The sequence below is a fragment of the Tamandua tetradactyla genome, chromosome Y (genome assembly GCF_023851605.1).
Source record: "Tamandua tetradactyla isolate mTamTet1 chromosome Y, mTamTet1.pri, whole genome shotgun sequence".
NCBI classification, from domain to species: Eukaryota; Metazoa; Chordata; class Mammalia; order Pilosa; family Myrmecophagidae; genus Tamandua; species Tamandua tetradactyla.
The window spans coordinates 8,408,482-8,418,251 of NC_135354.1; positions in this window are offsets into that span (position 1 = coordinate 8,408,482).

Consider the following 9,770-nt stretch of genomic DNA (forward strand, 5'->3'; position numbering starts at 1 on the left):
CACTTTCTTAAAGGTATCTTATGATTAACACAGGTTCTGAATTTCATTCTAGCCCAATTTAGTCTTTGCTTTATTTTGTGATTTTTTTATTCTGTTTGAGAAATCTTTGCTGACCTCACAATAGTGAAGTTTTTCTCCACTTTCTTCTAAATAATTTTTTATGTCACATTTAAATAAAGAATACAATTTGAACTGATATAGGAATATGATATGATGTAAGAAATGATAATTTTTCTATGTAAATCCCACTAACCTGCTACAATTTATTTTTCAAATACACTTTCACTAATACTTTATCTGTAATGTCACTTTTAGTCATAAATTGGTTGACTATGTTTATGTGGGTTTTTGCTGCAATAGTTTGTCTATCCTTGCAGAAAATGACACAATTGAATATCAAAATCTTATAATAGGTTTGTGTATCTGGCAGTATAATTACTCAGTTTTTTCATTCTTGTTCCAGATTGGATTTTTATTCTTGATTTCTGTATTTACATATATGTATTTACATATAGATACTATGCTTCATGTCAGACCTCTTGGTATCTGATTGGCATTGCACTGAATTTGTAGATTAATTTGCCACAAATTAACATTTGTAAAATATTGACTCCTGCAATCTGCTTTCACTATGCATCCTTCTATTCATTTAAATCTTAAATTCTCACCATTTTCTTCTAGTTCTCTTACACATCTTTCATTAAATTATTACAAATATTTAATGTTTTTTGGTGGAACTGTAAGAGAAATATTAAGTATTATTTTCAGTTTTTTCTGGCTTATTAAAAGGTTTGTATTGTATATATTAAAATTTATTTTTATTTCAAATCTAGTTGATTTTTTGTATGTTTGTTATATCAGCTATTGATGGAGACATGTTAAAATCTTACATGATGATTGTGTTTTTTTCTATTTCTACATAAGTGTATTTGTCTATTTCTCCTCTAATTACTATCAACTTTTGCATTATATATTTTTGATGGAAATATAATAAGAATATTCTCATTTTTAAAAGATTAAGCTGTCTACTGTGTTAATGTTCTTGAGAGGAGAAAGAGAAAAAGTGATAGCACCATTTGCAGAAATTTATGTGAAATGAATGTGCCTTTGGGCTACAATAATAAGACATTGCTTAGAAAAATATGGATGTATTCCAGAGGTAGTCAGGAGATGAACATAGATCTTGTGATATGGGAAAGAGAATAAAGGAATGAATGAGGCTGACTGTCCAGTGGGAATTCATTTATGATGAGCTTGATGTACATCCTTCATGTGAATTTTTCATACTCATATGTTTTCTCTCCTGTATTAATTCTCTGATGTAGTAAGTAATTTACGATGGCTGAATGCTTTCCACAAAACACTGCATTCATAAGGTTTTTTTTTCCAGTATGTCATTTTGATGACCAATAAGGGATCCCCTCTTATGAAAGCCTTCACACAATGAAGAACTTCGTGTGATCTTTTGCCAGTGTGGAGTCTCTGATGCTAACAAGATATTAGCCATTGCTGTAGGCTTCCCATACTCAATACATTTGTAAGCCAGTATCTTTTACAAAATGGCTCTCTTTTTATCTGATGATATTTATGACTAAAACTTCTATTTTGTCTGCTATGTTTATAAGTAAGTCAACTTTCTTTTGACTAGTGATTTAATGTTAAACATTTTTCCCATTCTCTTATTTTCATTATATCTGTGTCCTTATACTTAGAGTTTGCCTCTTTTAGGCATTAGATAGCTGTGTACTCTGTTTTTGCATTGGTAATCTTAGTTCTTAATTATTTGATCAAATAACTTTTACTGTAATTATTGATAAAATTGAGTTGAAATTAATCACCCATATACTTGTTTGATCATTATTTATGTTATTTTATTCCTTCTTTCTTGACTCTTTTTCATGTTTTTGTACTACTAAGTTATTCAATATGAATCTTTGTACTAGTCTCATTGGTTAACCTAGAGATGGCATTAGACATTTTGACCTATTTAATAATGAATATACTTAAACCAATTCTCTAAATCTATTAGAAACATGAAGCATTTCCAATCCATCTACCTCCTGCAAACTTTGGATTTAATGCTGCCTATACATGTGGACTCATCTATAATTAAATTTCTCAAGATATTTCATTTATTGTTTTGAAAACTGATAATTCAGGAATTATTTTTCCTTTCTGGTACTCCTCCGTTTTACATTGCATTTCTATGTTTCAATCTGGTATCATTCTCCATCTTTGGCAAGAGCTCCCTTTTATATATATATATATATATATATACATTTATGTATATTTAATTGTGGTGATGTTTATACAGTACAAACTTTCCCAACTCTCCAAACTGAAGCTACACACATTTTAAAAGTCTTTCTCAGTGACCCAGGTCTAGTTCCCCTCATTGATGATTTCTAATGCTTTACTCTTATCTGTGGCCTGGACAATCATTTTCTTTTTCTTTATATGTTTTGTAAACTTTCATTACAGCTTGGAAATTTTGATATTTTAAAGTGTTATAACTGGACTTTGACTCTGAGGCATGGGTTCCTTAAGCATTTATTGGGCTACTGTTATGACAAAGCTTTCTTTGGATGCCAGCAGCTAAAAAAGGAAAAAAAAAAGAGGAAAAAAAATCATCTTTCCCAATCTTTGCAAAGTGACCTGTTAGGTGCTCTCCTTCAGGTTTATCTATTCAATGAGTTTAACCAATAAACCTATACCAAAATGTAGGGAGTTCCCTGATACTTTCTGTACATGTTTCTTATCTTGCACTTGTGCATGTGGTCTTAGGAATTCCCATGTTGCTCTTGCCTAGGAAATACTTTCCTCACTGTTCAGGCCATACACTGTATACCCTGTGGGCAGCAATTGTTTGCTTTGACCCAGGCAGCATGACTTTACTGCTCTCCCTCAGCTTTCAGTTGGAGAGTTCCATGAAGTGCTCAAGGCAAGTTCTGGGATGACTAGTGTATGAAAACTGCCTTGGTTTATTTCCTGAGGCTACCATCAAACAAATTTATCCAGGCATATATACTCCTACTGTGCAAGAAAATTACTATTTTCCCTCCAAAATCAGTACAAAATATTTGCACTGGGAGCATGGGCCAGTGAAGGATGGAGGAGGGGGCTGCATGAGCACCAGGAGCCCACCATTCTAAATAGGCTTTTGCTTGATTTGCACTCTTCCTCCTACTACAGAAATCTAATGCACTCTTGACCTTTGATAAGCATTTCTCTGCCTTTTTTGCTGTTTGTTCAGAATTTCTGTAGGAGGTCATAGCCCTAAAGGATCTCACTCCAGCATCATGGTAAAGCAGACTCACCAATTGCCCCCTGTCTATGTGGGACATGACTACCAGGGCTGTGGATCTTCCTGGCAGCATGGGACAGAAATCCTAGAATGAGCTGAGATTCAGCATCAAGGGATTGAGAAAAACTCTAGAATGAGCTGAGACCCAGCATCAAGGAATTGAGAAAACCTTCTCCACCAAAAGGGGAAAAAGTGAAATGAGACAAAGTGTCAATGGCTGAGAGATTCCAAACAGAGTCGAGAGGTTATCCTGGAGGTTATTCTTACACATTAAGTAGATATCACCTTGTTATCCAAGATGTAATGGAGAGGCTGGATTGAAGTGCCTGAAAATGTAGAGCTGTGTTCCAGTAGCCATGTTTATTGATGATGATTGTATAATGATATAGCTTTCACAATGTGACTGTGTGAATGTGAAACTCTTGTGTCTGATGCTCCTTTTATCTACCTTGTCAACAGATGAGAGGAACATATGGAATAAAAATAAATAATAGGGGGAACAAATGTTAAAATAGATTTAGTTTGAAATGCTAGTGATCAATGAAAGGGATCAGTAAGGGGTATGGCCTGTAAAATTTTTTTTCTGTTATCTTTTTCTTTTTTCTGAATTAATGCTAATGTTCTGGGAAATGATCATGATGATGAATATGCAACTATGTGATGATATTGTGAATTGCTGAGTGCATGTGTTGGGAATGTTTGTTTCTTGTAATTTTTTAATCAATAAAAAATTAAAAGAAAAAAGTCTTTGCCTAGAGAAAAGGACATTAGGTGAAAACTAAAGTAATCTAAATAAAGTATGGATTTTGGTTAATAGTCTGTAATATTGGTTTGTTACAAAAAATACCATACTAATATAAGATGTTAATAATGGGGAAATGGTATATATGAGAACTCTGTCATCTTTGCAATTTTTCTGTAAATCTAAAACTATTCTGAAATAATTTATTTGAAGAAAAAAGTTATGTAAATACAAAAAAATACATAAAAGCATAAAGAAAATTAAAATTACCTTAAATCCATTATCCAAAACAAATGACATTTAATATTTTGATATATAGCCTTCCAGGGTTTTGTTTGTTTGTTTTTTAATTCTGAACCAAATTATATATTAGTTAGTTTCATTTAGGGTACTTAACGCCTTGATACACTATTTCTTATCTTGATAACCATATATGAATACGTCCATTTCTTGGTCTGGTTGTGACAATTAGTTGAAAAAACTGTTAGGTACTTTCATGCTTAAAATGGGCATAGGTAATTAATTATATATTTGCCCCAAATAAAGTCCACTCACCCTAAGGTTCAAAAAAATGTTTAATTATTAAAAAAAGTCTTTTCCTAGAGATTCCAACATTGGGGTCATTTAAAGGTTGGCATCTGTTAAGAATCAGTCACATTCTCTTGATTCCTTGTATTTTGAAAGTATTTGTATGTCTATATATTATCCTGAAAATTCTGAAATGCTATATTATGAGATTCTAAATCATGTACAATTATCCAAAGTCTGCAGATTTATTGGGTTGGTTTTAACAGGCAATCAACCCAGTAAGCTTCAGACCACAAGAACTGACTCTTTTCTCTGCCTGTTGGGTCCAATATAAGTCTGGTTTTCAGTCTTTACTGTACTGTTTGTGTTTACCCCTCATATGCTCCAAGCAAGAGTTAACATGGGAATGGGACATGGAAATATGCTTCTATCACAGTTTATTTCCTGAAAACTTTGTTATGCCTGGTTTTATCTATGTGCAGATTAGGGGGCGAAGGCTTCCTCACACTTGTGTCAGTGCATTCACTGGTTTAGGAAATCTCCTTATAGCTCTCTCTTATCTTATAATTTCACTCACATTCTCTGGTTCCAAGGGCTCCCTTTTCTCATTTATTCTTTACAAAAAGATTAATTTATTTCAGAGTTTTAGATTCCCACATTGTTCCATAGTTCTGTGTTGCTATAGATGCTTTTGGTTGATCTGAAAGTTTTTGCCAATTCTTTGGGAATTTCTACATACCCAATCATGTCATGTGTGAACAAGAACAGTTTATTTCTTACTTTCCAATTTATATATTTTTTATTTCCATTCTTGTCTTATTGCATTATCTTGGATTTCCAGTGTGATGGAGACAGGAGCAGTGAGAGAGGACACTCTTTCCCTGTTCTGGAACTTAGGTGGAAACATCAATTTCTAACCATAAAGTATGATGTTAGCTATAGTTTTTTCATAGATATTCTTTATTAAGATGAAGAAGGTTCTCTCTGTTCCTAGTTTACTGAGAGTTTTTAAGTAAAAATGGCTGTTAGATTGCTTTTTCATAATTTAATGAGAGTTTTTTTTAATATAAATGGCTGGTAGATTGCTTTTACTGCATCTATTATTATGATCATATACTTTTCTTCTCTAGCCTGTTTCTATATGGATTATATTAATTTATTTTCCAGTGTTGAGCCAACCTTACAATCCTGGAATAAATCCACTTCTTCATGGTACATACTTCTTTTGTACTTTGTTGGATTTGATTTACTCACAGTTTGTTGATGATTTTGGGGTCTAGGTTCATGAGAGAGATCTTAGTTTTCTTTTCTTGCAATTGTCTTTATCTTGTTTTGGTGTTATGGTAAAGTTGCGTACATATAATGAATTAGATTATGCTCATTCTGCTTTAAGTTTCAGAAAAAATTGCAGAGAATTGTTATCATTCCTTCTATAAATGTTTTGTGGAATCCACCACTGAAGCCATCTGGACTAAGTGCTTCGTTTTGGGAAGACCATTGATTTTGGTTCAGTTTCTCTAATACATTTGAGCATATTCAGATGATCTATTTCTCCTTCTGCAACTTTTGGTAGACAGTGCCTTTCATAGAATTGGTGTATTTTATATAAATTATCAAATTTGGTGGGCATAGAGTTATTCTTAACTTTGCTTTATTATCTTTAATGCCAGTAGTGTAATCCCCTTATTTCTCATATTATTAATATATCTGCTTCCTTTTTTTCTTGGTTACCCTTGTTAAAGTTTTATCAATTTTATCAATCTTTAAAAAAAAAAGCACAGAGATTACTATTTTATTGATTTTCTGTATTTTTTATGTTTTCAATTTTATTGAGTTTTCTTCTGATTTATCTTTTTTTGTATGCTGTATGGCAGGGGTCACATTTTGTTGTTTATCCGTGTATGAATTTTTGTTTATTTGGTTTTTCTTTTCTTTGTTTGCTTATTAATTTGTTCATTTGGGAAGTGAGTGGGCAGGGAATTGAATCCAGGTTTCCCACATGGCAGGTGAGAATTCTACCACTGAACTACCCTTGCACCACCCTGCCTTGATTTTTATTAAATAATAAATACTTTATTAAACAGTAAATATTATTTCTGCTTGCCTTCTGTTTATATTTCTCTTTTTTCTATACTCTTCTAAATTTGAAGTTTAGATTATTGATTTTAGGTCTTCTTCTTTTGTAATACATGAATTTAATGCTATAAGTTTCCCTCTAGGCTCAGATTTCACTGTATCCCACCAATTTTGAAAAATTGTATTTTTATTTTAATTTATTTCATAATGTTTTTAAAATTGATATTTAGATTTGTTACCATGAGTTATATTGTAAACTATAATTGTTTTATTTAATATCCAACAATTTGAGGGGATTTTCCAACTTACTTTCTGGAATTAATATTTAGTTTAATTACATTTTGATGTGTCTATACAATTTTTAACATGTTTTCTACTTGTTTTTAAATTCATCATTCTGCTTTGTACCCTAGATTTGATCTACTCGGCATGTTCCATATGAGCTTGAGAAGAATAAATATTATGCTGTTTTTAGTCAAAATACTCTATGATGTCTATTCTATGATAACCATTTGGATCCAGTTGATTGTGCTGCTCAGTTAAAAAATATTCTTATAATTTTTGATGTGCTGGATATGTAGATTATTGGTACAGATATGTTTGTCTTAAATTTTTCTTTGCAGTTCTATTAGCTTTTGCTTATATATTATGGTGCTCTGTCATTAGATTTAGACACATTAAAGGTTATGTTTTCTTGGAGAATTGACCTCTGTCATTATGCAATGCCCCTCTAATCCTTGATAATTTTCCTCATTTTGAAGTTTCTTTGTCATGATATATCTTTGTCCATCACTTTATTTTTAATCTAACAGTGTCTAGCTTTAATGTGGTTATTTGTTAGATAGCAAATGGCTGAATTTTTAAAAATTACTCTGTCAGACTGTCTTTTTTCGGGGGGCATATGCTATATGGCAGGGTCATGTTTCATTATTTTTCCATGGGAGTATCATGTTATTGTAGCACCATTTGTTGAATTTTTTGTTTGTTTTTGCTTGTTTTTTGGGGGGGTGGGGGGAGCAGGAGTGAAGTGCATGGACTGGGACTCAAACCTGGGTCTCTTGTATGGCAGGCAAGACTTTTACCACTGAACTACTCTTATACCACCCCAGACTGTTTTTTAACTGATGTATTTAAGCCATTTATGTTTCAAGTGATTATTGATATAATTGTATGAATAAATTTGAAATGTTTTAATTCTTTGCCCTTCCCCTCTTCCTTTCTTTATCTTCCCCTCTTTCTTCTTCCTCACTTAACCTGAGTATTTTACATGCCCCTTTTCTTTGTATATCAATTATGTTTCTTTTATAAACTTTTGTAGATTGCCCTATAGTTTTCAATATCCATGTGAACTAATCTAAATACACTTTCAAATTAATTACACTATTTCATGAATATTCCTCACACACATACTTTTTAGCTGCTCACTCTCAGTTCCTCCCTCCTGTGATTTATAACATTGCTGTCATTCATTTCACTTATCCAAGTTCTGATCACCCAATATATTGTTGCTATTATAATTTTGAATTATTTCCTATAAAATAAATTAAGAATAAGGGAGATAAAAGTTTAATGTTACATTAATTTGTTTCTTTCTCTTCAAATACTTTTCCTTTTTTTATATAAATCTGAATTTCTGTCCTGTGTTAGGCTCCTTATCTCTGAAGAAATTCCCCTAACATTTCTTGCAAGACAGGTCTACCAGCAACAAATTCCTTCAGGTTTTGTTAGTCTCAAACAGTTTTAATTTCTCCTTCACTTTGAAGGATACTTTTGCTGATGCAGAATTCTGAGTTTGTATTTTTTTCCAATACTTCAATATTTCATTGTACTCGCTTGCTTGCAAACATTGTAAAAAGGAAAACAACCTAATTGTTATATTTTTCCTCTATAAATGAGGTGTTTTTTCTTTGTCTTATTTCAACATTATCTCTTCATTTTTGGTTCACATTTTGCCATTTGAATATGATATCCATAGGTGTATTTTTTTCTTTTTAAATTTATCTTGAATGCTGTCTTCTGGGTTTACTGAATTTGTTGTTCTCAGTCATTGTTACTTCAAATAATTCATCTTTTCATTTTTCTCCTTTGTAACACCTTGTGTAATTGCCCAGTAGTTTTGGATGTTCTGTTCATATTTTTCAGCATTAATTTTGCATTTCTCTTTGCTAGGTTTCTATTTACCAAGCCTCAAGCCCATTCATTCTTTCCTCAACAATGTTCAGTCTACTGATGAGCCTGTCAAAAGCATTCCTCATTTTTGTAATGCAGTTTTTATTTCTAGTATTTCCTTTTGATTTTTCATAGATTTTACATATGTCTGCTTCATTACTCATCTACTTTTTTATATTTTCCACTTTCACAAAAGCCCTTAGTGTGTGGTTCATAGTTGTTTTAAATTCCCAGTCTGACATTTTTAAAAATCTATGTCATAATCCATTTGTTGTTTAAGGATACTTTTTAAAAATACATTCAGCATGTTTCAAAATTTTCCATTTCTCCTCTTATGGATTTCTAGCTATATTCCATTGTAGTCAGTAGGATACATTAGGATTTCAATTGTTTTCCATTAAAATTTGTTTTGTGACCATAGATGTGATCCATGTTAAAGAATGATCTATGTGCACTTCCTAAATCTGTGTATTCTTGTCATTGGTTGAAGTGTTCTATGTATATCCATTAGGTCTAGTTGGTTTAGGGTATTCTTTAAGTCATCCCTTTCCTTAATGTGCTCATTTGAAAGTATTATGTACCTCAGAAAAACCATGTTTTAATCATGAGTCCATCTTGTGGGGCAGAAACTTTTGTTTAGATTCTCTCCATGGAGATGTGACACACCACAGAGATGTGAGTGTGACCTTTGATTAGATGGAGATGTGACTCCACCCATTCCAGGTGAGTCTTGATTAGTTTACTGGAATCCTTTAAAAGAGGAAACATTTTGGAAAGAGTCAGAAATAACCAGTGCATCAGAGCTGACAGAAACTTCAACGCAGAGCTGACACGGATACTGATGCTTGGAGAACATACACAGAGATGTTTGGAGATGCCTGGATCCTAGCAAATGTTGCCAAAGATGTTAGGTAAGCCAGAAACTGGAGAGAGCCAAGAGAAGCCAGAGAT